Raw genomic sequence first — 11,359 nt, 5'->3', positions numbered from 1 at the left:
GGAATGGGGGAAAGAATTGGAAGGGCAGAAGCAAGAAAAACTCGTGAGTCAAGATAAAGACAGTGTAATAAGTGAAGGAAAAAATGAAAAAAAACCACCAAGTGATGCAAAGGCAATCACCACCTCTCACCGACAGACTGATGCCCAGCCAGCCTCTGAGCAATGACTGCCTTGGAAAGACTCCCTCCCCAGTTTTATTGCTGAGCATGACATATGGCATGGAATAACCCTTTGGTCAATGTGGGTCAGCTGTCCCAGCCATGTCTCCTCCCAACCTCCTGTCCGCCCCCAGCCTGTTTGCTGGGGGGGGGCAGAGTGAAAACCAGAGGTGGCCTTGGTGCTGTGCAAGCACTGTTCAGCAATAGCTAAAACATCGGTGTGTTACCAACATTGTTTTAGTCATAAATATAAAACACAGGATCATACAGCTTGCTGTGAAGAAAATTAACTCCATCGCAGCCAGCCCCAGTACATACAATAACAAGATAGGCCTGACCCTACAGTGGGATAAACACATTGCTAACTATAAATACAACTTGACTGCGTTTGCATCTTCTCTTCTTATTTTCTTTAGTTAGTGTTAAGACATGTATCCAGTTGACATACCAGTATCTTAAACTCCAAATAAATTTTATGAAAGCTATAAGGAAAAATTTTCAAATGGAATGGCTGAAATTGTGCATCTGATCTCTATTTATGCACATAAATATTTTGGTCTTCAGACATGTACTTCACTTGCAGTTCCAGAAAATTCATAATAGTCTGATCCCTCTAAGGCTGCATTTTACAGGGGTTGTATTTTTTGCTTGCATTTCATTATATATTTTCATTGTATATTTAGGTGAAATTCTAGTTTAGGTGAATCTGCAACCTGGATAAATATAAGCCTCTGGTTTAGAGAAACTTATTCCTGTAGAACCGTCTCTTGTTTTCTTCTAGAAAAGTCTGTGCTCTGTGGTGAAATCTCACTCTGTTTAGGGACTTTCTGGAGTGTCATTTCTAGCATTCCTCCATTTGTCCTATAAGTGCTCCTACTTTATTTGAGCTCCTGTTTTTATGTGAAACTTGTTATATTTCTTTCTGGAAGAAAAGATCACTTGGAGCAGAGAAGCTCAGATGACATTTAATGTCAGATGGAGGTGGTATTAGGCTGGAAACAGTAATACGTTATTAAAACCAAGCAGTGTTTTGACTTACAAAGGGTCAAGGGATAAATTAAGCATCAGGCTTCATTTTGTTTGGCCAGTGATACCACCGTGGAACTTCTGTCTCTGTCATTTGGGCTGGCAGCAAAGTTCTCTGTTTTTTCCACCATGTAAGTTACAAAGTGAGTGATTCAGGTGCTAAATAATTGTAGTCCCGTTGTAGATACCCCACATACCCCACCTGACCTCCAGCAGCTGTTCCAGAAGTGCACAAGCTTTAGTCTTGTTTTGTTTCCACCAGCCCCATGCTGATGTCTCATTTAAAATGTTTTTAGATACCTATTCGTAGGCACCTGAATCACTCTTCAAACATCAGTTCTAGCAAATACGTCTACAAAAATCCTGTAAGCCACAGTTCTACACCTAGTATATCAGCTATACCATTGCAGCTGCTGTACAAGCTCCTCTGTGCCTGTCAAAAGAAGACCTTATCAAAGATATTTAAGGCCCAGCAAATTGCTCTCTACCTTGCAGTCAGTATGCAGCTTTACATCATTGGGGCACCCCCTGTGTCTGTGTGTCCGCTTGGCTCTTGGCAAAATTATTTGTGCCCTTTCCAGTCTGCCTTCTAGAATCACCATGAAGCCTTTGTTTGGCTCAGTCTTCTGGCCTTCAGTCTGTTTTCCCTGGCTCCGCTCTCATCTGCTTCACCCAGTGTTTCTTACGACTATGACTCTTACCAGTGGTTTACCCAGCTATTTCAGGAGATGTCCTGTCTTTTGACTCTTGCGTTCTGTGCTCTGTCTTGTGAGCTGGACAGAAATGTGAGGGTCACCGTAACCTTGATTTGAGTCACCTGAGTGCATCCCTATGTCTCATGTTGAATTCCTACTGTTTACCAGCATGTTCTTCTTGCTTTGAACCCAAAGACAACCTCAGGAGAGAGGCTTTTAAACCAAACCATTGGCCTAAGAAGGCTTGGGATGCTCCTTAAGAGCCTCCTTCTGTAGCTTTGGATAACTAGTTCCTTCTAAGTGAATAGGAAGGAAGGTCAAATGTTTGGGATGAGTGAAAAAGTAGTTTAACCTCAGGAAGGACTTCATAAACCTTAGTGAAAGTTGAGTTTGCTATTTCCATATCAGATCTTCTTTATTCAGCAAGATTTGTGATGAGCCGAATGCTCATTGCTTATCCTTGATGTTTCTTGGGCTCTCTAACATACACTGGTGCCAGAGATGAAGTGTGTATATAGTACATGCAGAAATACGTGTAATGGTCAGGTTAACATAGTGTCAGGATACTACCATGTCTGTTTGATGAGCATATTGATGTGTAGCACAGACTGAACACTTAAAATTTATTTCCTTGTTTAGAAAGCATGTAGTGCTAGTAATGGCATTACAAAGATCTCTGTCAAAGTCATGTCAAAGTTTTGTTCCTACTTGTTAAAAAAAGATAATGATTTATATGATTTAGCCATAAATACTTACCTGGTGCTTGGACCATGCTGAAAATAAACCCCATTGTATGTAACAAGAAATGCTGCCCCATACGCCACAGAAGTGGCAGCCAGCATACAGCAGATTGGAAAGGTCTTCTATTATTTTTCTGAAGTTCTGAAGTGAAAAGAACATACCTGTGAAAATATTTAAGGAATATATTCTTCTTATACTGTACCTTGTGTTCTGTAAATGCCTCTTGTGCTGGTTTTGGCTGGGGTAGAGTTAATGAATAAAATCAATAAAAACAAATTGTACCTGTGTTTTGCAAGGAGGGCAAGCCTTTTCCCTGATTTATTGTTTGGAAAAAAGTCATTGCATGCGAAAATCCTATATTAAAAATAGTAATTCATGATGTTTTAATACCTTTTTCCCCTGGTTAAAGAAAAGTAGGAAGTATAGGAATGATTGTTTTTTACTGCTATGAAAAGATTTCTATTTTTTGACAGTAACTGGCATCAAGAATAACAATATAAAAAAAAAAAGCCATACTGAGTATTCCTCCTCTGATGTTTTATGTCTACTCAGAGAAGATAGGGTACAGACAATTGTTCAGCTGCAGTAAAGTTCTCATTTTTATTGTGCAGAGCTAAATTTATCCTTGCTGTAATTTTTCTGAAATCAGCAGAGTTACTTCTGCTAGGCGTGAGAGTGACCTGCTCTGATTGTACTGCTGTTCTGGGAGAGACTACACTCGAGCGGGGTTTCTTCCCTTCAGTTGAACACACGCATACACGTAAATGGTGTTTACCTCTGCAACTGTTTGTATGATTATAGCCAGCACAGAGAGAAGAGCACTGTAACTTCGATCTGTGGCTTTCAGGTGGAGGAGATAAGCTTTTGTCGTTTCAGAGGAGGATGCTGTTCCATATCAGGTACTTCATCTGAAATGCTTCACCACATACCTGATTAGGCAGAAGCCTTCTTTAGAAACAAATTGGGGTTAGTACTCATGAGATGTTCAGGCTTGATATTTTCTACAGAGTATCCAGAAATCAAGGAGGGGGGGAGGGGAAGGAGCTTTGATTTTTTAGTAAATAAATTTCTAGCATTGTATCAGAATATTTTGTGGTTATAAAAGAAACAGGTGGTGTAAAAGAAAATAGGCTGATGGGAGTTTTTCCAAAGCTTCTATTTTAATGAAAGGAATGTGTCAGAAAGGAATAGAGGAATATAAGGTTTACAGAGAAGTAGGACCAAACTGAGATTTGACATCCAGTTTCTATTTTGAGATTATTCATTTTCTCTCTATTAGGCTGTACAGACCCAAATTGAGCAAGTTCTCTGTAAACCGAAGATTCATAATTCACTCCCAACATTTCATGTTCCAGTCTCCTTTGTACTGATGTGAAAATCTGGATTTTTTTAATAGAGCTGATTCTTTTTTTTTCTCCTCCCTTGGAAGTATCATGTGTCCAGAAGTGTATGTGGTTCATTTCTGTGCCTGCTTATTTTTATTTATTTTTAATGGATTCTCTCACTCTCATCAGTAGCATATGTATGATACAGGTTGCCATGGTAAATATGAATTTTTTATTGACATTGTAAATATTAATGTTAAACATGAGAAGCTGGTAACTGAGATGTTAACACTGCTTTGGAGATTTTCCTGCTCCTGAGGTGATCGTAATTATATATGGGGTTGAAAATGTGAAAAGCAACGTGTCTTGGGAAGGAGGGCCTGTAGTGATAGTACAGCAGCCTAAGGGCACAGAAATGTAGGATATTTGGACTGTGAAGCAAAGACAATAGGAGGTCAGACATAAGCTGCTGAAAGTTAATACTAGAGATGACATGGAACCAGGGTTCAGGTTTTAAACTCCTTCCTTACATTTCCAGACCATTTGTAGTCAGCTCTTTGCATCGGAGTATGACCAATTGGCTCAGCTGAATCCAATATAAAAAAGAGTGTGAAGAGATGTGGTGAGCTTCAAGGCGGGGAGGGGCACAGGGCTGGCCTCCCGGAGTTTCATTTATGACTTTACAGCCAACTGTGCTAAACAAGTAATTTTAGGCAGATTTTTGAAAACTCCCAGTTACCCAAATTTCATTGAGCTCAATGGGAGTTACTTGCCAGGAAGTTCTTGAAAATTCACCTTTCTAGATATATCATATCTCTCAAACTCATGTCCTTCAACCTCTAATAGATTGTTTGTGAAGTGAGTCTGATGCTGCTTTCTTTCTTGGGAGATGAGGAAACAGAAGTATTTTTGGTGATAGTTTTGTCCAATGGAAAATTTTTGTCTGCATAACCTGTGATTCCTGATGAATTTCTATTCATCGACAAAGTCCCTGGTGTTATGACCGAGTGTTAATTTTTCACTGTGGATTCACTTTTGGAGCAGAAAGTTATGAGGTTGTTGTCTTGCCCTGGGACTTTGACTCGTATTTGATGCTGTCACTGAAGAGTGATTTTAGAAGAAGCTACATGATGAGAGGTACTATCTTTCAGCTGATACGTTAAATTGAGGTCGCTTCTGTCAATGGCCCTCTTAAAAATCACCTCTGTCTTGTCAGACATTCCATTTCCCAGTGAAATTAATTCTAAAAATCAAGGACTGCGCCTGAGATATTACGAAGCCCATAATGGTGGCTCTGTTTGCCCCATCTTCATTGCACTACTGGTATTTCACGTACTATTTTTGTCAGGACTTATAATATAAAACTCAATTTTACTCCGTTCTATATCACAAAGCAGCATATGTCACGCTAACTCCACTGAGCAGAGTAAGATTACTCTATGAAATCTTAGATCATCTTGTGATATATATACACACAAGATTACTCAGAAAATAACTTGTCACCACTGTAGGCACTTCATGGTTGCTGGAAAAAACACTCCATACTGAAGGTCACGTGTATATATACACTGATTTAACAGCTCTATTCACCCTTTGCTAGAACAGTGCTGCTAGCAGAATGACAAGAGACTAGTGAAGCTTCATACTTGAAAGGAAAGCTTTCTGATCCCTTCTGTTTAAAGGACTGAAGTTCCTTACATTAAACGGAAACAGAACTTTGTAACTACTTTATTTTGTGAACATAAAAGCACTCTCAACTCAGTATCAACTTGGACACTCTTAAGACTCCAAATGTGTCACAAATGTTGCCATATAGCACACCATAGTGATTGCAGCATTAGATTTGACACTTTCAGATGGTTGATTCCTTGGTTTGAATCATGTTGGGGATTTTTTTTAATACAGATAAACAGTTCAAATAGTTCAGTGTCTCTGGTTCTTTCAGCTGAGATGTTAAAAGGCATAGTCCTCTCAGATTCTTTGTAGGCTGAAATCTTATAACCCGTTCACAAGAACAGGGCTTAGGAAAGCTGATTTTGGGTGCATGTCTCTCCTCCATACTCCTGTTCACTGTACTGTATGCTTTTCCACTTGATGCATTTCAGTAGTGACTTCAAAGGTAAGAAGGCTTCCCTTCTGCTACTCTCATGAAGAGCTACTTAGATTTTGCCGATTTGTAACCTATTGAAATATAACCATTACTATTAGTGTCCTGTGCCTTTGAGGTGGCTCCCAAAAGCTCAGGTCTTTCTGTTGGTTCTGTGCATTCCCAACTGAGATGGTTAGTTTTGCAGACTCACCTTTTATGTGTTCTGACTTACTGTGTATCTAGAACTAAAGTTTGTTTTGGCTATGTGATGCTGGTTGATTTCTTGCCTTAAAACGTTTCACAAAACCAGTAAGTTTCTTTTATTTCTGTGGGATGTATTTGATAAGAAGCGGCAACATTTCGCATTCTTCTTTTGTCAGTATAGAAAAATTATGTCATAAGAGACTTGACTTCTAACAGACCCACATTCAGTTTTTCACAAGGTTCCAATCTGGCTTTGTGTTAATTGATTTCTTTAACGGTTCCAGTGATACCTTACGACAGAAGAATGTTATATGTGACCCAGTAGTGTTGTGCTCTTCGTAGTCCACAAATCAATAAATGCGCTTAAAAAACTAAACTCTAAAAACATTAATTATAGTTACAGGCAAAGGTCACTCTATCTGTCAAATTCCTCTCCCTATCCTATTTCTAAATAAAGAAATTATAAAGCAGCATGTAATTTGTGAAGTGTAGTGACAATGTTTATTTTTATATGTAAATTAGACTGTAAGGGTTCTGATTTGGAAACGGAATGGAAAAATTTCAGTGAGCAGAATTCCCTACCTGCTTAATAAAAATGGAGGTCTCTCCTAGCGTATTATGTAGCAGCAACAACAACAAATCCAGAAACATTATTGTGCTCACTGTCAGTATCTCCATGTGGAATTCCTTCTTGATTGTAAAATGGCAGCAGTCTCTCTCAGCACTTTCACAGTAACCAAGCTGGGACCTAAATTGGTATTCTGCCACTTTCATTTAAATTCTAGCAATTATGAAAAGTAAATAGATAGACACCTTTTGATATTTTTTCAAGCCCTGAATGTTGAATTAAAATGTGGAACTTCCTAGTTATGTCAAATGCTGTCATGAAGTGTTCACTTGAAAGCAATTCAGACATTACAGAGAAGGGTACAGCTTAGTCAGCTTATTATTTCTTTTGCTTAACTTGAGTTCTAATGTGAAATTGCTTTAATAGTTTTGCTGCCATTTTAAATGTTCTACGGGCTTTCCTTCTCCATAGAAATTTTAGTCACCATATTTAATTTAGGAATCTTTCCTTAATGAAATTAGTATTTATAAAAGTTGGCAACCTTGTAGGCAAAATTCTGTGTTTATTCTCAGGACAGATATAGCATAGACAAGAAGAATGTAGTGCTATTGCTACATAGGCATGGTCATCTGGGTCAAGCTGCATCAATTAAAGTCATCACCACAGCCCCTGGAAATGGCAGCACTGTGTCCTATGCTCTGCATTGTGCAGGTGATCTCAAACCATGTCCTGGCAAAGTCAGCTGAGACAGCCAGCTTTGCATTGAAGGAAAGGAGAAGCATCTACTTGTTTCTTCTACTAGCAAAGGTTTGGGGCAGTAGCCGATGACAAGGGATAGCAACAAGCCACTGTAAATTATTGATACCTGTCCTAGCATGCTTCCTTGCAACATGAATATGAATCACAACCTGAACTTCCATTTCACTTGTTCAATGATACTTCCGTCTTATTTTGGAATAGAAAAACAACTTCTACCATTACAAATATGCTCATTTCTTCTTTCTGTAAGTTTGCAGTACGGGTTGTGATGCAGGTTGTCTATACCAGTGTAATGTGAATGCAAAACACTTTTGTTGTGAGTTAATAACACTGAACACTTCTGCCCTATTTTAAATTGCTGAAAATTACGCCGAGCTATGGACGATGGGGCTTTGGGGTCTTTCCACAGTAGGTAGAGGGATTTGTGCTAACTAGGTGATAACTAACATGTAAAAAACCTAATGGTTATATGGTACGTATACAGCCTGTTTTTCTATAGCAGACATCATTTTGTTTGTTTTTAAGGTAGCATTTACAAGTAATTATCGTCATGCTTTTTGAAATGTTAGCTTCTGCACAAGAACTGGTCTGCCTGCTTTGTCAATTTTGGTTTGACTTAAAGGGCAGTATTGAATCAGTGTTTGAATCAGTGCTAGAGGCTGTATAGATGTTGATGAAATGCGGGTAGACCTGCTATCCAGAAGGTGAGTAAAGGGACAGATACACTCTTCAGCTAGAGGTTAGCACACCTGATGCAGAGCATCAGATTGGTAAATGTGCAACATGGTGCAAAATCAGCTGGTGTAGCTCCAGCCACAACTGGCATGGTTTAAGGTGAGTTTTGACCTTGCCCTGAAGAAATGAGGAGGACTTAATGTATTCTGGCTTGTTGGCTCTGATGCAAGGGGAATAACTTCCAGCTGAGAGATGGCAACAGGCAGCTTTAGAGTAGTGACACTGCCTAAGGCAGTGTTAGGGCAGTAACTGCTCCAGACAGCTGCTAAAAATCTAGTTTATATTTGTTAGTTTGGTACCATAAAATGTAGGTATAAACTCTCATAAACTCAAAGGAGCAGATGCAAACTACACAGGTGTAAGCCAGATTAGATGTAAAGCAAGAATGTCATAATACTCATGCATAATACTTCAAAATATCATTCATTAAGCCCATGCAAGTCACAGAGAGATTTGGGGGGAAGAAAGGGTACTACATTACAAAAATTACTAAGCCCCACTGTCTAAATCAACTCAGGCATTGGAAAGAATAAATGTCATGGAAAGTCAATAAGACTTGGCTCCTGGGTAACCCATGTTATTTTAAATGTCATGCTCTGTACTAAATAGTGACTCATTTTGTACATGTTACTGAATCTTCTTGGGTAATGATCTAGATTAAACTAATGCCTGTGAAAGGAGCAGTCACTCCCTGACCATCCATTTCTAATTTTTTTTTTTTTGATTCTTTAAATATTGATACCCCTGCAAGGGGTCTAAGAGAAAAAATGGCTCATAAACGAAAGGTGACCTGAATGCCTAGTAAAGATCTATGGCAAAGAAACCAAAGGTGTCAAATGCCGTATGAATTCTGAGACAGGAATGTTACATACAGAGGCAGACACACTTGCAGCTCTTAAGTGTAGTTCAGATGTGAAAGAGGGTTTCATATGTACTTACAATTTTCCAGGAAATATTTCACTTAAGTTGCATTTATGCTAAAATAAACATCTTTAATTTATTGAGCTGAATACTGTAGTGTTTTCCAGTTTTTCCTCTCTCTAAACTCTGCTTAAGTGTCCTCAAAGCAACACAGATGGTTTTGATTGTCAAATACTTAGTTGTTAACTTTGAATTCCAGGTTGTTTTCTAGAGGGAAGTTGTTTTGCTGGTTCTGTCAGAACAAACAACGTCAGATTGTCTATGTGCTGGTCTCTACTCTTCCTTCATGTTAGTCTGGTACTCAGTGCAATTAATAGTTCAGTCTAACACATACAGAAAGCAGTAGGAGGTATTCTATTGATTAATAGGAATTGGACTTCTCAAAGAAAAAGAAAATCATCCTCTGAGATCAGAATCTGGCATCCAGTTTCCTTTCTACAATTTTAAGTACCTTTCCTGACTTTTTTGTTAACATGGTGAACAGAGATTTTAGAGAACCATCTTTAAGTCTTCAACAGGAGTTGAAGCAGAAATATCTTGTCTTGTTTCTGTTCTAAGCAGATACATGACTGATTATAGTGTTCTCCTGTATGACACCATAGAAAAGATCTGGCAGTTAATAACTCTGTTTCAAAAGCTGTTTATTTTGGCTGTAAATAGCATTCCATGTGGAAAATTGGCACAGCAGGTGTCAGCTCAGGATACTCAGAATTCTTCCTCCCTCTGCTACCGAATCAGGCACAGGAAATGTAAGGATTTTGTAGTTTCATGTTCCACTGTGCTGTTTTTCATTCTCGTTACTCCTATTTTACCTCCCATCCAGTGTTCCACAAGTTTCTTAAATGAATGAGGTTCTACAAAAATGCAAGAAGGAGGACTGTGAACTGCAGGCTTGGCAGCATCACCTCAGTCCCTGAAGAGATTATGGAGCAAGTCATATTGGAAGCTACTTCCCAGACATTTGAAGAGTGAGAAGATAATTGAGAACAGCACAGATTTGCCGGGACAAATGATGCCTGACCAATTCATTACATTCTAGAATGAAATGAGTGCTCTGTGGTTGAAGGAATAGCCGTGGATGTTGTTTACCTTGACAAGGCTTCTGACATGGTCTCCTATACCATCTTTGTAGCTAAACTGGTGAGACGTGGATGAGGTAGTGGATGAAAAATGGGACTGTTGGCTCAAAGAGGGGTGATCAATGGTTTGGAATAAAACTGGCAGGCAACTACAAGTGATCAGTACTGGGGCTAATACTGTTGAACATCTTCATCAGCATGAAGGGCAACATGCACCCTCAGTAAGTTCATGAATGGTGCCAAATTGTGTGTGGGAGGGGAGCAGCTGATATGCTACATGGGAGCAGAGCTTCCATACAGAGGGACCTCAACAAGTGGGAGGAATGGACTGGTAGAAGCCTCATAATGTTCACAATAAAAATGCACTGTTCTGCCAAGACAGATTAGTACAGGCTGGGGGCCAACTGGCTAGAAAGCCTATTTGCAAGAAAAAAACTGGAGGTCCCTGTGGACAACAAGCTGATCATGAGCCAGCAGTGTGCCCTGGCAAAGCCATTGCATACTGGGCTGCCTTGTCAAGATTGTAGCCAGAAGGTCAAGTGGTTATTCCCCTCTATTCATTACTTACAAGACCCCATGTGGAGAAGCGTGTTCAATTTTGACCTCCTGCACAAGAGAGAGTTGAATAAATGGGAGCAGGTCCAGCAGGGAGTGAGTAAGATGGTTAGGGAGCTGCAGCATAGGAAAATTAAGGAAAGTTAAGGCAGTGCAAGGAAAAGTTGAGAGCGCTGTGCTTGTTTACCCTGGACAAGTTAAGGCTAAGGGAGGATCTAACTGCAGTCTTCCACTACCTCGAGGAGGATATAGAGAGGATGGAACCAGAAGTGCACAGCAAAAGGACAAGATGCAATGGATACAAGTTGCTACATAGAAAATTCAAAGGCATTAGAAAGATTTCTTAGATATAAGGTAGTTTTATTTCACAGGAGGGGTGCTTAAGTACTGGAACGAGTTGCCCCAGAGAGGTTGTGGAGTCTCCATCCTTGCAGATACTGTAACTTGTTAAGTCCCTGAGCAACCGATTTCACTTTGGAACTCACCGTGTTTTGAGGAGGAGGT

This window comes from Pygoscelis adeliae, unplaced genomic scaffold (assembly GCF_000699105.1).
Source record: "Pygoscelis adeliae isolate BGI_AS28 unplaced genomic scaffold, ASM69910v1 Scaffold66, whole genome shotgun sequence".
Lineage (NCBI taxonomy): Eukaryota > Metazoa > Chordata > Aves > Sphenisciformes > Spheniscidae > Pygoscelis > Pygoscelis adeliae.
Note: the sequence above shows the minus strand (reverse complement) of the source record.